The sequence below is a fragment of the Nipponia nippon genome, unplaced genomic scaffold, assembly GCF_047370975.1.
Source record: "Nipponia nippon isolate SJK-2023a ecotype South Korea unplaced genomic scaffold, ASM4737097v1 scaffold_28, whole genome shotgun sequence".
NCBI classification, from domain to species: Eukaryota; Metazoa; Chordata; class Aves; order Pelecaniformes; family Threskiornithidae; genus Nipponia; species Nipponia nippon.
In genome coordinates this window covers 2,916,907-2,934,044 of record NW_028262345.1, presented here as the reverse complement: position 1 = coordinate 2,934,044, position 17,138 = coordinate 2,916,907, and the positions used below count along the sequence as shown (strand labels likewise).

At 47.8% G+C, this 17,138-nt stretch overlaps 1 protein-coding gene across 3 annotated transcripts in view; it reads left to right on the top strand.

The window, feature by feature from the left end:
* The window catches only part of LOC104016637 (opioid-binding protein/cell adhesion molecule homolog), a 303,394-nt gene that overhangs the window by 72,761 nt on the left and 213,495 nt on the right, over positions 1-17,138 (top strand). Inside the window, exon 1 of one of the 3 annotated variants that reach the window (XM_087763292.1) lies at positions 4,083-4,102. The exons of the other annotated variants lie outside the window; for them this stretch is intronic. The gene's annotated coding sequence lies outside the window, so the exon portion shown is untranslated. Of the gene's footprint in view, positions 1-4,082; positions 4,103-17,138 lie in introns of those variants that run through there. 3 annotated transcript variants of the gene reach the window in all.

The window sequence follows — 17,138 nt, the reverse complement described above, 5'->3', positions numbered from 1 at the left end:
CGGCAGCTAAGCCCCACACAGCCGCTCGCTCCCTCCCTCCTGGTGGGATGGGGGAGAGAATCGGCAGAGTAAAAATGAGGAAACTCGTGGGTTGAGGTAAAGACAGTTTAATAGGTAAAGCAAAAGCCGTGCACACAAGCGAAGCAAAACAAGGAATTCATTCACTCCTTCCCCTCGGCAGGCAGGTGTTCAGTCATCCCCAGGAAAGCAGGGCTCCATCATGCGTAACGGTTGCTTGGGAAGACAAACGCCATCACTCCGAATGTCCCCCTCTTCCTTCTTCTTCCCCCAGCTTTCTATGCTGAGCATGACCTCATACGGTGTGGGATATCCCTGGGGTCAGTTGGGGTCAGCTGTCCCAGCCCTGTCCCCTCCCAGCCTCTTGTGCCCCCCAGCCTCCTCACGGGTGGGGTGAGAAGCAGAAAAGGCCTTGACTCTGTGTAAGCACTGCTCAGCAATAACAAAAACATCTCTGTATTGGCAACACTGTTTCCAGCACAAATCCAAAACATAGCCCCATCCTAGCTACTATGAGGAAAATTAACTCTACCCCAGCCAAAACCAGCACACGTGCGAGGGAAGAAATCCTGTTGGGCCGGGGGTGGCTGTTGTTTCCAAGCCTACTAATCGCAGGTATTAACAGAGCCAACTGGAGAAGTGGGTCAGCGCTCGGGCTGAGTTAGAAGGAGTGGGTGTCACTAGAAAGAAAAATGAGTGGAAAGCTCAGAGATGATGGGCGGGGGAGGGGGATTTCTGCAGTCAGAGGCTTGGGAAGAGAGGTGAGAGGAGAAAGGCTCTGGTATCTCCACGGCAGATATGAGCAAACATCTTGTGCTGTTGTAAATGGGTGAAATTGAATTGCTTGCTTGCTTGTAAATTTAAAAAGATAGTGTGTTTCTATCAATAACCGGAGGCTTAAATAATAGTCTTTGGTCTGACTACCAATCTCTTTTCCCCATTTAGGGAGAAAGTCTTTAAGAGCAGCAGGGAAAGCCTCCACGCAACGGCTTGTGCCTCTATCTATCACGCACCTTATCAGTGGGTGTACTACAAGTTCTTGTACCAAGTCATCATCTTTTTCTTTGTCTCTTCATCCTCTTCTGTACTGTAATTTGTGGTTTCTATAATGCTACTTACAGGCAGGCAACATGATGGCTCAGCCCAGACCATTGCTCGGATTCAACCATTGCAAAGGAGCTGGAAGCAAAGTATGGGTGTTTGTGCATGTAGAGGATGAACGGGATCCATGCCTGCGTACGTCCCAGCGTGGCTATAGGAGTTTCTGGGGTCTAGATATTGCCAAGTCCTTCTCTTTTTTAGACACTCCTGCGTCTAAAAGTGCTCAGTAGCATCCCCAGCATTTTACCTGGCTGAATGTTGTATGTCCCATCGTTGGCTTGCCCCTGCTTTCCTAGGGCAGGCAGGCTGAACGTGGGACCTTTGCAGTGCAAGAAACCTGTATGGTGGGACCTTGCTGCACGCTTGCAAAATGTGATCCCAGCCGGGAGCTCTCCCATTGCCTCCTCAGCTGAGCCATTTTGTGTCCCACTGCCACCCTATTAAAATAAGCACGAATTGAGAATTAGTGCAGCACAGTGGAAGGGACAGGCAAAACAAGTCCGAGGCTCCAAACAACAAATTATTCTTGAATCAAACATCTCATTAATGGCTGCAGTGTCGCCACTCTGCTTTGCATAATTAAGTTTCATGGGGCGTTACAATTAACAGTTGTGCCGCAACGTAGGTAGGAACAATCTCCCGTTTATTTACCCTGGCTGTATCTGAAAGTGCTGTGTGGTGAATAAGACGCATTTACAAGTAGATTAGGGTGCATTCTGGGTCATAAATTGAGTAAGGCTGTAATTGCTTTCCAACAAAGGAGAGCTGCAAATAAGACAGGCCGCCTCTCTTTAATTTTTTTTTTCCCCTCCCGAAACCCCTTTTTTTCCTGTTGATGTCTGTCTGAAAATTCTCATCCCCAGCTAAATAACACAGTTATGGCATTGAAAACCTTGTAGAAGCTTTTTCAACTTGACAGCTCCTACTCTGTAATATTTCAAGGCATATTTTTCCCCCTTCTTCTTCTTCTTCTTCTTCCTTCTTGAGACTCCGCTGCAGAGACTTGTTTTAAAACCACATATTATGGCTTTGTATATTATCAGTCAAATATCCGCATGTGCATCCATGATGGGGAGGGGGAGAGGGGAGATGCTTGGGTTTCAGGCACTTGGAATTAACTGGGAAAGAAGCCAAAATGTCATTAGAAGCACTCGGATACGGCAGAATGCAAACCACCTCCAGTCTATATTCAGATACGAAGGCAGGCCCAGGAATTAAACATTTATCAAGGCAGGGGGATTAAAGCCTGACCACAAATACCCTTCTTCGTGAAGGGCTTTCCCTGCGAGGAAGGAAGGATCCATAGAGTTAGCAATACTGCTTGCATGCTGTTGAGGAGCAAGAGAAGCTCTCGCTGCCTAGAAACTCTCTAGGCCAAATGAGCTTTTCTTGCTTCAAATATTTCTTAATCATAGTTTCTTATAGGATTATGAAGAGGCTGGTGAAGAATGTTAAAAAAAAAAATGGGTTTTTTTCAGCCTCACGAGTATTTCTTGTGTGGTTGGTAAGGCTTGGAGCCGGAGTAGCTAAAAAGGGAGAGAAAGATTCAGCTCCCGACCAATTCTGCTCCTTGTTATGCACTTAAGGAAAAGCTGCCATTTCCTGCTAAAAACCCATTTGTCTTGCAAATTTCTATAATGAGCAGATTTTGGAATAAATACCATGTAATCTGCAGTGACAGTTCTCTCATTTCTTTTTTATTAGTTCAATCTTCTCAGCATCTGAAACACGTAGCAGTGGAGTCGCAGAAGAGGTTTAGGCAGCTCTGTGGGAGTTTTTTTAACACCTTGGCACACAACTCTGCCAATCGCTCTCCCATTGCATCCCTCCCCTCCCCTCTCCGTTACCTTCCATTTATTTATTCAATTGTATGTTTTAGCAGCATCTGTCCGTAGCCCCAGGCACCCTTTAAGTAATTTAGAGTACACACGGTCGTGTATTAGCGAGACATGCCCTGTCACGTCATCCTCAATTCCTACAACAGCCGGATGGGTACAGCCACCGTCTCGCTCAGTTTTCCATGTTCCCAAATGCCTGGGGAAAAAATGGAAGGGCTTCCCACCTAGTGAGAAGGGATACCAATATCTATTTTTATATATATATAATATTCTAATATTCATCATATCTTAATATCTATGAAACAGATTTTTTGATGGGGATTGGCAAGGGTGGAATTTCTCTTTGTCCTAGAGAAGGTCAAACTGGTCTTTCTGAAAGCAAAGGATGAACAGCTTGTTGGGTTTGTCCCATGGCTGTGGTCTCAGCTGGTGGGCCAGAGCTCAGGTAGGACATCCCCATCTGGAGGAGGAATTGCTGCAGCTGGAGCTTGGGAAACACGGATCCCGCTCGTGGCTGTGGGTGCAGGCGCTTCTCCGCAGACGGCGGGGCAGGTTGAGCAGTTGCTTCTCAGGGAGTGGGGCACCAGGGCTGATGTTGGAAATTCTTGACAGAGCTGTCTCTTTGGGACTGCAGAGATGAAAAGCCTGTTACACCTTGGCCTAGGATGTGCAATAGTGCTGTTTGGAAAAAAATGATGTAAGAAAAAGCAGGAAGCAGCTCTCTGTGTTGATTTAAGTTTTGTGATGGGAAGAGGTGGCTCTTGCCTCTGAAATTGCATCCACCTGTTCTGCAGGGCTGGATGGGGGGGGTGGAAAAAGCAGCTAAATGAGACTATGAGAAATAAATAAGAAAACAAACAGTCCACAGGGTGGCCTCTGTAACCATGTGCCGCTCAAGCTGACCTTTACCAAACTGTATTTAAAACTTGAGTTTTTCCCCTTTGCGTTTCCTCCGGTCTAAAAATGAAATACAAATTCCACTGCTTTTAAAATGCATAGTGTTGTAATACTTGGTGAACTTTAACTTTTATTTTTATTTCTTCTTTTTCTTCCTAGGTAAGTGGCATTTACTTAATGTTGAAGTACTTGAAGGTCCACAGTGGGGGATGTAAAACATCCTTGACTGGTTGGAGGTTCCTTGGCAGGTAAACGCAAATCTTTTTATTTCTTTTTTTTCCCCCCCCATGTCCAACCCAAGCTGTTTTCTCTCTCTTCTGATGTTACTGAAGCAGGCTGATACTGCAGGGTAAGGGCGTGAAGGTGTGCGAGCTTCATTTACAGTTCAGTGCTTTGAGGAGTTGAGTTGCAGTTTGGATTGGCAGCGCTGTCCATCTTCTGTGCGGGGTTGAGCACCGCGATGCGGGAAAGCTGAGGTTCAAAATCCCCCAGAAGGGTGATGCGGAGATGCGCTGTGCTTGATCCAGCCAAGTTTTTCAGCAATGCCTGCAAACTGTCGTGGAACCTGTTGCTATCACGTACACGCAGGGGATTTGTGCACACCAAAGCTGGGGTGGGTGCGATTGCGCTGGGTTGGTTGCGATTGCGCTGGGTTGGTTGCGATTGCGCTGGGCTGGGTGGGTTCCCCGGCAGAGGCACTGAGTGAAGTTTTGCAAAGCTTCGGAGCTGTTTCCAGGAAAATGATGCTTAAACTCGCCCTCACCTCCCTCTGACCTTTTAAAGCATGGTGCCTGCCTCTACAAAACCAACTATCACGTGCGTAGCTTTCAAATATTTCCATTGTACAGTGATTTTCAGTCACTAGCAGTTCAGAGCTGTTTTCTCCCTCGAGCCCTTTTAGCCCCAAACCCCACGTGAGCTGATAGTTTCTTTGCTGGAGGCACACCCCTTGTTTCGTACAGAGCCTCGAACAGCCTGGGCGAGACGCCCGCATCCCGGCTGCTGCCGGTCGGCGGCACGAGCTGCCCAGGGCCGGGAGCGACATGCTGAGCAAGGTTTCACCGTGTCGTATAACTCTCGGCGGCATGTCACTTTTTCTCAGGTCGGCGTATTATCTCGCCCTGGCAGATGCAGCGAGGTAGAAATACAAGGCTATTTGCAATGCAGTTTATTAAGACATGTTTTAGAGGCGGTTTGAGGGAGCACTGGCTGGAAATGTTAATCATCATTGCCGACAGTGTATTGACCTGCCTTCTGCCTTGCCCCACTGCCTCAGGGAGCTGGAGGGGAGCGCCGGCCGGGATATTGGTGTGCTTCAGCCGTGCCTTCCCCGCCTGCCACCCTCTGCATCACCTCTCCTGCCTGGAGCAGAATACATCACTGCTGGCAGAGGGAGGAGAAACTTTTTGCCTGCAGAAAAGCAGCTTGTGGGTGGGGAAGGCAGAGGAAAAGGAGCTTTTACTTTATTTATTTTTTATTTTACTTTGTTTTCTGGACCTGGTAGTTGTCCTGCTGGGAAAAGGGGGTAATCTGACTTCTGTGGAAACAAAAGATACTGCACGACTACTGCGCTGCCTTCTCTTGCTCCGCCAGAAAAGGTGTCATTATTTTTCCCCTTTTGTTTTAGACTTCTGTGAACCAAAAGGGCTTGAGGATTTTAATGGTCTATCTCAAAGATTGAGAGGCCCTTTATATGTCAAGCCACAATCCCATCCTAGGCGATACTGGCCTCTGTTTGATTTTATGAAGCTTATTTTGGATAGATGGTATTTTTATAGCTCCTGCCTTGCTTCACCGATGGCCATATTGATGTAGCGCTACAGGACAGGGCTAATAAATAGTTTATAAAACTGTAGGTTCATTCTCCCAAGTGATCTACAGCTGCGTCTGAGCAGACTGCAAATCACCGCCCCGGTGATGCTGTGCCTCCGTGCCACCACGGCCCTGGGCAGACCCATGGCACGCCATGGGGAAGGGAGGAATTAAAGCAAAGCAAAGCTTTCTCTTGCTGAAGCTTGTGCTGCACTTCCCGTTACGGTGACGTTTTGCCCCAGCAGTGGATTGTGGAGCGGCCAGCTCGGTGTTGGGTTAGAGAAGGCTGACCTTCTCTAACTGGCCACTGGAGGAGCACGCCTGCTCTCAGCCCTGTCTGCGGGCTCTGTGGGGATGCCATCGCTTTGGAAAGCTTTTTCTTAGGCTACCTAGAGCCTATCACATCAGTGTCACGATATTATTAACAGAGCCAAATTCTGCTGACAGCACCTTCTCTCTTGTAAGGACCTTCCTAATCCTTGGGATGAAATTGCACTGAGCAATGGGTATTTGAAGTGTGGTGCTAGGGGCAAGACGTCCCTTGCCCTGTGCTGCAAAGTCTCCATACTTGATTTTGTGTTGGATGAAATATTGCAAGGAGTTTCTTACAGGTATGAATGTGGGGTTGTTGGGAGTGTGCCGTGGGACTCCTGTTTGTGGGGTGTCAGGATCTTGCCCAGCACGGGGCCCTCATTAAAACACTGCCAGCCCTGAGAAGCTGCATCTCTTGGTGTCGTTGTGCCATCCGCTGCGCTGCTGGTGGCACGTCAGCTCATGAGAGAAGATGCCCCCTCCCCTGTGACATGCCAGCTGCCACGACCAGGTTTTGTGGTGTTAAGGACATGAGAAGTGAAAGATGGACGACAGCTTGGCTGTCAACAAACTCCGGTGCAGGAGTTAATGGGCACCCATCCCTCTTACCATTGCTTCTGCCTTTCCTGAGCTGCACTGGGTACTGCGCTATCCACCTAGCACTTGGGTATGCAGTTATAACAGTAGTGATCATTTTTATCGCCTTTATTTTATACCATGAAATTTTAGGCATGGCTGCCTAATTTTATGTGTGGCTGGAAGGAGATCAGTAGGTTGGAAGGAGGTCAGTAGGCTAAGCCTGGCTTTCTGGCGGGTTAGTAGGGAATAAGCGTGTTCTTTTGTGTAACCATCCGTTTCTATTAACTTTGGATGGCTCACGTCCCAGGAGATATTCCCCACCTTTCAGAGCCATGAGCGTTTCTTCCATGCTTTGCATAGAAAGCTGTTGCCTGGTGGGTTATCTCCACCCTCTTCTTTAGGAGAGATGTGACCAGTTGGTGACAGGGTGTCTGAGAAGGCTTGGTCCAGCCTCACCAGATGAATGTAGTTCCCCGCCTTTTCTAGAGTCCATCTCTGGACAAATCCTCTCTCTGGCCCATGTACCTATTATCCAGCCTTGAAAGCATTTTAGCTGCCTGTGTTTGATGCAGGTAGTGTTTGTGTGCAGATTTGGGTCTATGGGCTGTGCGACATGATGGGATCTGCAGAAGGGCTTCTCGATGACCTGTCTCTGACCATGGTGTCAGTGGGGGTTTTACCCGTGATGGGAACTGGCTCAGACACAAGTGGAGCCCTTTTGAAGATCCCACCCTGCTGTTTTACTCCTAAATGCTTCTTTAGAGAGTTGCCTTTGGGTCTCTCTTAAGTGCAGAGGTCTGGTATCTGCTTGGCTTGTTCTTCGTTCTCCATAACTGCCTTTTTACTTCTCCCCATGAGCTCTGTGTGTGTGAAAACCCACAGCTGCCTGCTTGGATCAAAGGCTATATTATATTGCTTCCTTTTGGATATTAGAAATATGAGCCTACCTCATTTCTCCCACTTTTCAATCTTATAACGCTTAGGCTTGAAGAGTCAACAAGGCTTTCTTTTCGTGGATAGTGGCATACTCTGTAATGTGGTCTGAAAAGGGACATCAGGCATCTTTATTAGTTTGTGTTTGTTGAAACTGGGTTTGGTTTCCAGAAACGTCGGTCGATTAAAGTGCGTGTGTGAAGGGGCAAGGGCAGCGGCGTGGGTGTGAGATGTACCCCGACACACGTCTATATTGATTTTTTTTCCATGCCAGAAATGCCATGCATCTCCTTCATGGTCTCTGCTTGCATGGTCTCTGGGCATTAACTAGCAAAAAGAGTTGTCCTGCCATCACTAAGGACTTTATTCCTCTGCAGATAGCTCAGAAGGAAAAAAGCTAAACCAACCCACAGCCTTCCCTGCACCCACCGTCCACACCCTGCTGGCATTTGGCAAATGATAAAATACTAAAGCCATATTTTTTACTGCTGTACTCAGTTCCCACGTTGTCCTTTTCTTTGGGAAGGAAATGCAGTTGGGGAGACATATGGAGGTGCTTGTTCTTCTTGTTGCCATGGGTATGTCTGCAGTGTCCTCAAACATGCGGCTCTGGGTGCCCAGTTTTGGCTTGGTCCCCTCAGCTCCACTGCTGTCGTGCACTTACCAGGTGTGTTAGGTCTGTATTGCTGGTGCCTTCCCTCTCTAAGAGGCCTCTTATACTGTTTTAGGATATTTTTTCCCCTGTCAGCTGTATAATTTGAAGGTTAATTTGGCTATTACTACACTATCACTATTGCTACGATGTTATTACAAGGGCTTACTACAATCACTGCAGTGATTGATATTTCTTTAAGTACATCTTTGTCACAAAGCAGGAGTTTCAGGCTGGCTTAGGGGCACTCAAGCTCTGTTTTATCCAGGGTGAGCTTAAAGCACCCACAACCTCCAAAAAGGTGTTTGGGGGGTGTGGGAGCGGCTAGGCAAGAACCAGAGCAACTCTGCAGAGGTGATGCATCCAAAATTGAGACCTCCTGAAGGACCTCTTGAAGTGAGTCTTGGGCTCTTGAGGAATAACTAGCTATAAGGGATGAGTGGGTGATACTGATACAGCTGTATTGCAAGCATACATCGTGTTTGACGCCAGCTTGCCCAAGGAAAGGTAGGAAAGGACCCATGGGGGGCTGTCATGTCTTTTAATTTGTTCCCTGAACCAGTCTAGGACAAATTGGTGTATTGGCGTAGGAAACCTTAGGCTGTCCCCGCTTGTTTTGTTCCTTGTTATAACTACCTTATGGTTAAATTTAAAAGACTTCACTCTCTAGATAGCTCAGCTGAATGTTTTTTTCTTTAGTACTGTGCATGAAAGAGAAGTGCAGCCCTTCTTCTAGCTCCGCAGTAGAGTTCAATGAGAGAGAGATTTGGAGTCGATGCATTTATTAGTAACATTAGGGCAGAGGAATGTGCACAGATACATCGCCAGCTCCACGCTTTAAACTGGCATTTTTTTTCCTCGATTTAGATTGCTCTCACTCTTTCTGTGCTGATACAGGAAAGTCCCAGCATGGGATGAGGAGATCAAGTGCACTTTGGTAGCAAATGCAATTTGTAAAGCGTTGGTTGTATAAATGACATTGTGAATAAAAGAAATGTTGCAACACAACCGTACTAATGCAGCCATGTGACACCAATTTAATGCATTTTCCCCATTAAGCTGCTTGTTCAAGACATCTTTCGACCATTTTGAGTACAGCAGTGGTGTGTAAGGCCTCTATTTTCTGAGTATTACTGATTTTGCAGCTAACAGATGTCAGTGTCTATTTGTCCCTTACGGAAAAGTCCCTGTAAAGTTCAATAGGGATTAAATTTGTCAGGCTCTATAGAAACATAACAGGATTCTATGGAAATTACTCTACAATCCTATAGAATGTAATAGATAATCTCCTCGTCTCTGGAGGTGTTTTAACTCTTGCATAATTGTGGACCAGAATAGAAAATCTCCATTAAATTCAACAAGATGGTTCACAAAATCCTATAGGAAAATGATCATTTTCTATTAAAATCAGTAGGACTTTTTCGTCAATGCGTCGGTATTCATTGGGAGGTTTTATTCATTTGCCAATCCTACTAAAAAGTGTTTTGTCAGGAGGCTGATACTTGCTTTGTTCTAGGGAACAGTGATTTGTGCATAAATGATGCTTATGTCCAATGCTCATATAATTTATGGCAAGGCACTAAATTCCCTTTCAGAATAACTGGAGCAGGATGAGGCTTTAAGCCCTGCAGGGAGGAAAAAAATTTTGCTGGGGATTTGGAGAAGGGGTCTGCCTGCGAAGACACCTCGGCGTGCTGCTATTATGTTATACAGGTCGTCAGCAGCCGAACAGCAGACCACAGGCAGGGTGTTGTGTGCACACACGGATGTGCCACGGACGCAAGCTTTTCTCTGTCATCTCTCTGGCTCTGGCGCTGCTTATCTGAAGTGTTCAGCCCGGGATGCTGCAAATTAATGTTGGATTGAAGCTCTGTTTCTGTTAAACTGCCCGTGGCTGGTTTGAATGGCTCTGCTGCCTCTTGCATCCGCAAGTCTGGCTTTTTATGGTGTGGCCTGGGGGGTGCGGAGCATTGGCTCTGCCGAAATCCAGGGCTTTGCTCTTGGAGGTCCTTGCCTCTGCCTCGTTGCTGGTGGAGCTCAGCCAACACGCGGGCTGGAGCAGTTAATTATGGAGAGAAGGCTCTGCTTGGCTGCGGAGGGGGGTGTGAAAAGCTACCCCTGAAAGGATCATCTTCCTTTTCTCCAGCCTTGGAAGGTGCTGCTGTGCATTTTGATGAAGGCAAAGCACCCAAAAGTCATGGGAGCATTAGCAAAATGCTTCCTGCAGATCATCTGCTGTGTGTGTGTGGCATCTCAGGGCATCGCTTGAGCCCCACGCCGTACAAAGAGGCAACCTCACGAGGGAGCTTGCTGAAAGGTGGGGACACGAGCAGCGTGGGCATGGGCACGGTGTGTGGATGGTGCTATGGGGAGCAGGTATGCCCATCACCGCTCTCGGGGGCTGATTCAGGGAGGGGAGCTGATTCAGAGAGGTCTCTGCAGCAGACTGACAACGCCAGCGTGATTGCTCTTTTCATGGTCCGTTGTGTAGGAGGATGAGTCATCTTGGAGAAAGGAATTGCTAACTCCTTGGGGGGTATTTACAAAGGATAATTTCAGTGAGGAAGGTTACTTTATTTTGGCAAGACGCAATGAGAAGGACTTTCTTAAAAGGATGGCGAATCAACTTGTCAGCTGAATGCCAGCGACGTTGGTGGCATTGCATGGGGGGACAGCATCCCGCACCGTGGTTGTGCTGGCCAGGCGGCATCTGCGTTCAGCAAAGCGCAGCTAGCCCTGTGCTACGGGGTGGTGCGGGTCTGAGTTTTATCCTGACGCGGCCTGACACGTGCCTGAGCCTGAGTGAGGGCTTACACCCAGTCTGCACGTAGGAAAAGTTTGGGGCGGATTCTGGGCTTTGGTCTGTCTGTGAAACACGGGACACAGACGTATTCCCTTCTGTGGTGGGAAACAGGTCAGGGAGAAAGGTTTGCAAAGCAGAGATGGGATCAGCTGATAAAGTTGAGAAGGTCCATGGCCAGGAGAAATTTAATGCCACAAGGTAAAGGTCAGGATGTGCCTTTTGATGGGGTGATGCATAGAGACCAGGAGCCAGGACCAATTTTAAGTGCCTGCATTCCTTTGCACTTCCCCTGTGCAAATGTGCGCAAAGCGAAGACTATAAAAATCAATTGACACAACATATGTAATGGTCTCATTTACTGGCGAATAGAAATGTGTGTAAATCTGGCATTAAACATGAGTTTACACTGCTCCCCTTCTTGGGAGAGCAGTGATTGACGGCGCTGTGTAAATGACATGAAGACGCCGGTAGAAGCTGGGAAACATTTACCCTTCCGAGATATGTGTGTACATTGGAGAATTGCCTTGCCTTGCCGTGAGCTTAAACACATCTGGAGGGATCACTTCTTGCACAGTTCCTTGCTGTTGCTTACAATTAATACCTTTGTGTGGAAGAAGCAGTGCATGGAGAAGCAGCCCTGTCTTGAACAAATTATAACTAGTGTTTTCTTTCCTCCTGAGCCATGCTTGTTCCCTCCTAGAAGGCGCTGGAGCAAAAGCTCCTCCAAAACCATCACATAGCAACAGGTTTTCAAACTCCAGAAGCTGGGAGGCTGCACGGGTGCACAGGGGCTGGCTTCTCTTACTGTGCCCGTCAGCCAGCTAGTCCAAGCGAAAATCCAATAACAGGCATTTGAGATTAAATTCTGAGCACTTGAGTAATCTAAAGCCAGCGAGAAGTCGGTGTCTCAGCAGTCAGTCGAATGGTCTGGGCTGTCATCTTATTAGAGGGAGAGAGAAACTTTGATTTAACCCAAGACCCTTAATTTTCAAACAAGGAGGCGAAGCAATAATGTTTCCCGACTCCCACTGGCTGTTACCATTTCACAAAATCTTTGGCTTCTAAAACTTGTGACCATCTTCAGGGTTCGGACTTCTCAGGCAATTTTCTTTGACAAGAGGATCCATACAAATCAATTAATGGAAGTAGGGGTGGAGAGCAGTAGGCTGCATGTGTGTTTGGGGGGGAGAGTGCCAGAGCAAACTCCCTGGGATTAAAGACAAAAGAGTTGCCATTAGCAATGTCTGTGAATAACAGTATAGGAAGGGAAAAAGAAAAGACAAAACTCCAGAACTCGATAGAAAACCCTGCTGAAGTTCCTCCCAGCCCCGGTGAGCCGGGTTTCATAGCTCTGCTCCTCCACCTTTGCCGAGGTCTGGATTTAACTCTGTGTTCCTGGGTGCCCTGGTAGCACCTCTGTCCCTGCCTGGTCCTCAAGGCACATGTTGTGTTAAATCGCTGCCGTCTAAATGTTAACCGATCACAGCCTTCCAAAATGACTGGAAATTAATTGCGAGCTTAAATACTGCCTTGGCCTTTAACTCTGCTCTGTACTGAGTGAAGTAAAGGTTTTGTCTCATCAGAAAGACATCTTTCTGAAGAGGGGGAAGTTGTTCCTTTTCCCGCTGGAATCCATTTTCCTTTTAATTGTTTTGCGCAGAGCCCCGGCTCCATGCCAAACATGACAATCGGCCACAGGCCTTTTATTTATTTAACTATACATTTATTTATTTTATTGCAAATTCCCATTTCCCGGCTGACGATGATTTTTTTTTTTTTCAGCCTCGGAGGCGAGCTTTAAAAATAAACCCCGGTGTCCTCTCTGCTTTTTTTCCCCATGCTTGTGAGCCGAAAGGGCAGTCAGCAAAGAGGTGTGAATTAGATTTCAGTGTTGCGGCGCAGGAGCTCCAGCTACGCCGCCTTCCCCCTTCAATGCAATCCTCCCGGAGCTGCTCGCTAGCGCATCTCACCTCCTTCGCCGCTATTCTTCTCGCATTTATTGCCCTCATTTCCATAGCAGGTAGGGCACCCAGCCTGCATTCTTATACACAGCTCTCCCTTGTAATAAGTGACCTAGATAGTGCTTTCTTTTTGGACAAAGCAATAAACAATAGCTTCGCTAACAATGTGCTTGGCTGCTAATTCATGCTGAGTAGGGTTTGGACTTAGCATTAGAGAAATATTCACTTGGAGCCAGATTATCTAAGGTACTCGCATGCCCCCTATTACCATAGTATCTGAGTGCCTTGCAGCTTTTGAAGATGCTTGTTTTCGTGTTAACCCTGTGGTGTTACCCTTTTTTTTTTTTTTCCCTAAAGGCTGGGGACTGAAGTATCAGGAGTGCGAGGAAAGCTCTAGGCACAGGGGCTGGAGTGGCTTTTTTGGTAGGAAGAGCATTGCATTCATTTTTAAATAGTTACGCTGGGATGAAGTATGAAGGTGGCTGGGCTGAGCGAGATGCTGTGGGGTGTTAATGTCAGGACCATTTTCTGCTGTGCCCCTACCAGTCAGACCTAGGCCGAACAATTTTCCCTTTACTAGGAAAAGCTGACGTCCCCCTCCCCAGCTGGCAAAAATCGATGGAGCCCAGCTCCATTGCCATCGATGCAATCGCCCCACGTCTGTAAAGCTCTCTTAAATGTTTCGGAAGGCTCCAGGGTCCTTTAAACCATGTCTTCCTTCCTGATGTGAAATCACCGGCTCGTTGTTGGTCCCGTGCACCTGGAGATGTGCTTCCCCCACCTTTGCCATGTTGCAGGGCCGATAATTTACTGTACCATGCTGCTTCCTTTATCTCCTTTTATACTTGCTTAATGTGGTTGGGAATCCACAAATTCCCTTTTACGCTGTTCTGAACATAACCTACTAAACTTTAATCATGGTTTGGGGAGTAGTAATTCTTTCTGTTATATGACTCTCTTTTTATTTTTTCTTATATAATTTTTCCTTTAAGAAAAGATCATTAATCCATGTTTCTGAGCCTTCCCATCAATCTATAATTGAATCATATAAAAAAGACTTGATTTTACATCCGTATAAGAAAGAATTCAATTCTCCCTAATGCCTGCAGATTTATAAGTCTTAATCTCCAGATTTCTCTTAATTTTTTTTTTTTCTAATAACCCAGCTTGTCTGGAGTTATCTAAATTAATTGTGAACTTGAATATACTGTGATCTGAGGAGATCAGTTATCTTTTCCGTAGAGGAGACGCCAACAGCTTAACAGGCCCATCTCGCAGGGAAAACAAAACCACTTCTAATAGCTACCTAACCTTGGTGTGTTGGGAAGCACCCCTCGCAGGCGTCTTCAAAAGATGCTCACTTAATTATCGCGTTTTAAATGCTGTATTGCACCGCAGAGCTTTCCCCTCTTAAGTCTCGGCTCTGCTATCACCTCCTCCTTTAAAAGTACAAAGGGAGCGTGTCGTGCCTTGCTAGCTTGGTGGGCTGGGAGGAGAAACTCTGCCTTTCCAGCCCCAGCTCTGCCACCAGACTGGCTTTTAAGCCTCGGCTGAGTTATTGCTATCACCTGGTTCAAGGCATCTTCTCTTTTAATAGCTGCGGCCCCCCGTGGAGCACAGAGCCCGTCCTTTGGCTTGCGTTGGATGGGTTATACCTGCCGGGGTGGATACCAAGTGCTGCTCTGAGCCCTAATTTTGGATGAATGCAGCTTAGCAGCTTTCGCCGCAGTTTTAGTACACGCAGACAGAGGGGCTTGCCGTGCTGCTGCGCTAATGGGAAAGGGAGGGAGCGACCAACTAACTTGCACACGAGTGTATCTGGAAGTCTTGGAACCCTCTGCCACCCTCCTCTTGAGCTGCAAAACAGCGCTGGGCTTTTTATCCTGAAATTGGGGTGGAGCCGGAGCATCTGTGTGTGTAAGGCACGCAGGGAGGCAATGGCTTTTGCCAATTTAATAATGCCCGTAAAAAGTACGCGTTTTGCATTGATGGAAAGCTTCCAGTGCTGTTGGGATCACGTATCCCGATGACTCGGGTGGCCCCTGTTTTCAAGCTGAACGGTGTTGGCTAAAGCAGCCTTTGCCCCGGCTTCCCCCTTGGCATCTCGAGGAGATCCCACCTCGGAGGCACTCAGGCATCCTGAGGAGCTGGCTGCTTCGTCTTCTTCCTCCTCCTCCTCTCTGCAGCAGAGGAGGAAGACAAAGACAGGTAATTGTGCTGTCTCTGCAGACAGTAAATTCCAGCCGGGGTGTCCATTTTAAGTGCGCTGTTTGGAGCCTTGACAGTGGCATGTGCGTGGGAAATTGCTCTGAATTCCTTCAGCCTCCACTGTGTTTAACTCCTGGGAAAGGTGTTTAGAAAAGCAATGCATCTAATATTTGTTCTAAGCTTCTTGTACCAGCAAGAAGAGCAAAAGCCAAGGTTTTGCTGTACGTGCATTTACCAGCTTCCATCTCTCTCTTCTCTTGTACGCTCACAGTCCCATCTGTTAGAGATTTCTTGTGCTGATGTGCTTTTTCTCTATTTTCATGCCATGCCTGCGCTGCAGATTCATCCTCTTTAAATGAGACGTGGGGATCTGTTAGCAGGTCTCCTGCTGCGTCTCCTTGCTGTCCGTCTCTCCTTCCAGACATGCCCATTCCCTTCCCCTCCCTTCCCTGCTTGGCCAGCAAGGGAGGGCTGGTATTGAAAGCAGGGGTTTTGGGGTGTGCAGGAGCTGGGGGATCACAGGTTAGTGGGGTTGGTCAGTCTTCTGGAGACTCCTGCCCTGAAAGGGAGTAACCAAAGCAGGATTAAAATCCTGGGCAGGTTTCCCTTGGCCTGACCCCATCCCGGTGCCCGTGGACAGGTTGTGTGTTTGGATATGATTACCCAAATAGCTTAACTATCCCCTGGCTCCCAGGAATGTATAACTAGTTAGGAGGGAAGCTCCCAGGCCTGTTGGATCACTGGAGGTAAAACTGCTGCTTGGAAAGGCTGCAGGCAGATTTGTGCTCCTTTTTATTTTATTCATTACTTTTTCTCCCTTCCTTCCATTCTCCTAGTTGCTCTCTGAGTTTCAGATGGATTATCCAGACTGCAAAGCCCAAACCCTCGCCTGCCTGCCAGGCCCTTCTGTTCCCTTCCACTTCATTCCCTAAAGCCAATGTTGCAGCCCCCTCTTTTCACGGAGCGGGGCCGGAGGGTTTGCATGGGTGCAGAAACAGCTCTATGCATCCAGGTAGCGTGGGTGTCGGGGCTGTGGGTCACCTGTTGGACATCGGTTTGTCCCACCAAAGGCTCTGCCGGTAGGTGAGGGCTTGTTTGGTTGCAGAAAGAAGCCGGGGCTTTGCAGGAGCCACTGGGGTGGTTTTGCAGGTGGCTTCTTGCCTCGCTCCCTCCCCAGGAGGGATGCTTCATGCAGGGACTGCTGCTTCCCCCAGCACAGTCTTGGGGCTTCTCCCCCAGGCATGCTCACCCTCCTGGCATGCCCTTGGCGGGGGCACCCCAGGGGTGTTTCTGGCTCCCTGCCTTCCCCGAGCTTTCTTTCCCCATGCTGACGATCTTTTTGGAGAGCTTTAGGCAACAAGCTGGCTTTGGACAGTGTTTGTAAAGGTAGAAAGGGAAGGGACTGAAGGAGCAAAGGGATCCCCAGCTCATCGCTGCCAAAGTCACTTAATGTCCCTGTGTCTGTACGGATGATGAGCTGCCCGGAGCAGAGGCTGTCTGGACCCCCCGGCACACGGGGTCCCGTCAGGGCTGGGGTGAGGATGACCCCACTACTGATTTCTCTTGGATGTGACTTGGGAAAGTGCAGGTTGGGAGACCGTAAGTGCTGCTGCAGTGAGATAAAAAGAAAAAAAAAAAAAAAAAAAAGAGTAGTTTTCATTACTTTCCCCTTTATTTTGGAGGTAGACTCAGGAATTTGGAAATGCGGTTCTTCCCTTGAGGAGTTCGCTCTCCGGCTTGCTCCTTTGACTTAGCAGACAGGGGATGTTTTTCTCTTTTGGAAGGGAACAGACATGACCATTTTCTTTCTGTATTGATTAAAACCAACAAACATCCTCGAGTGATCCTGTGCTTCGTTAGGTGGAGGGAGAGAACAAAACGCAGGTCTTTGTTTGCTCATCAGCATCGTGTGGCTTTGCTCTGTGCTGCCTGCGGTGCCGGGAGGGAAGAGCACTTAATCACTGCCACCAGTGGGGTCCACCAAAAAGGGCGTCTGCTCAGCCTGTGTTAAAAAAAAATAAATT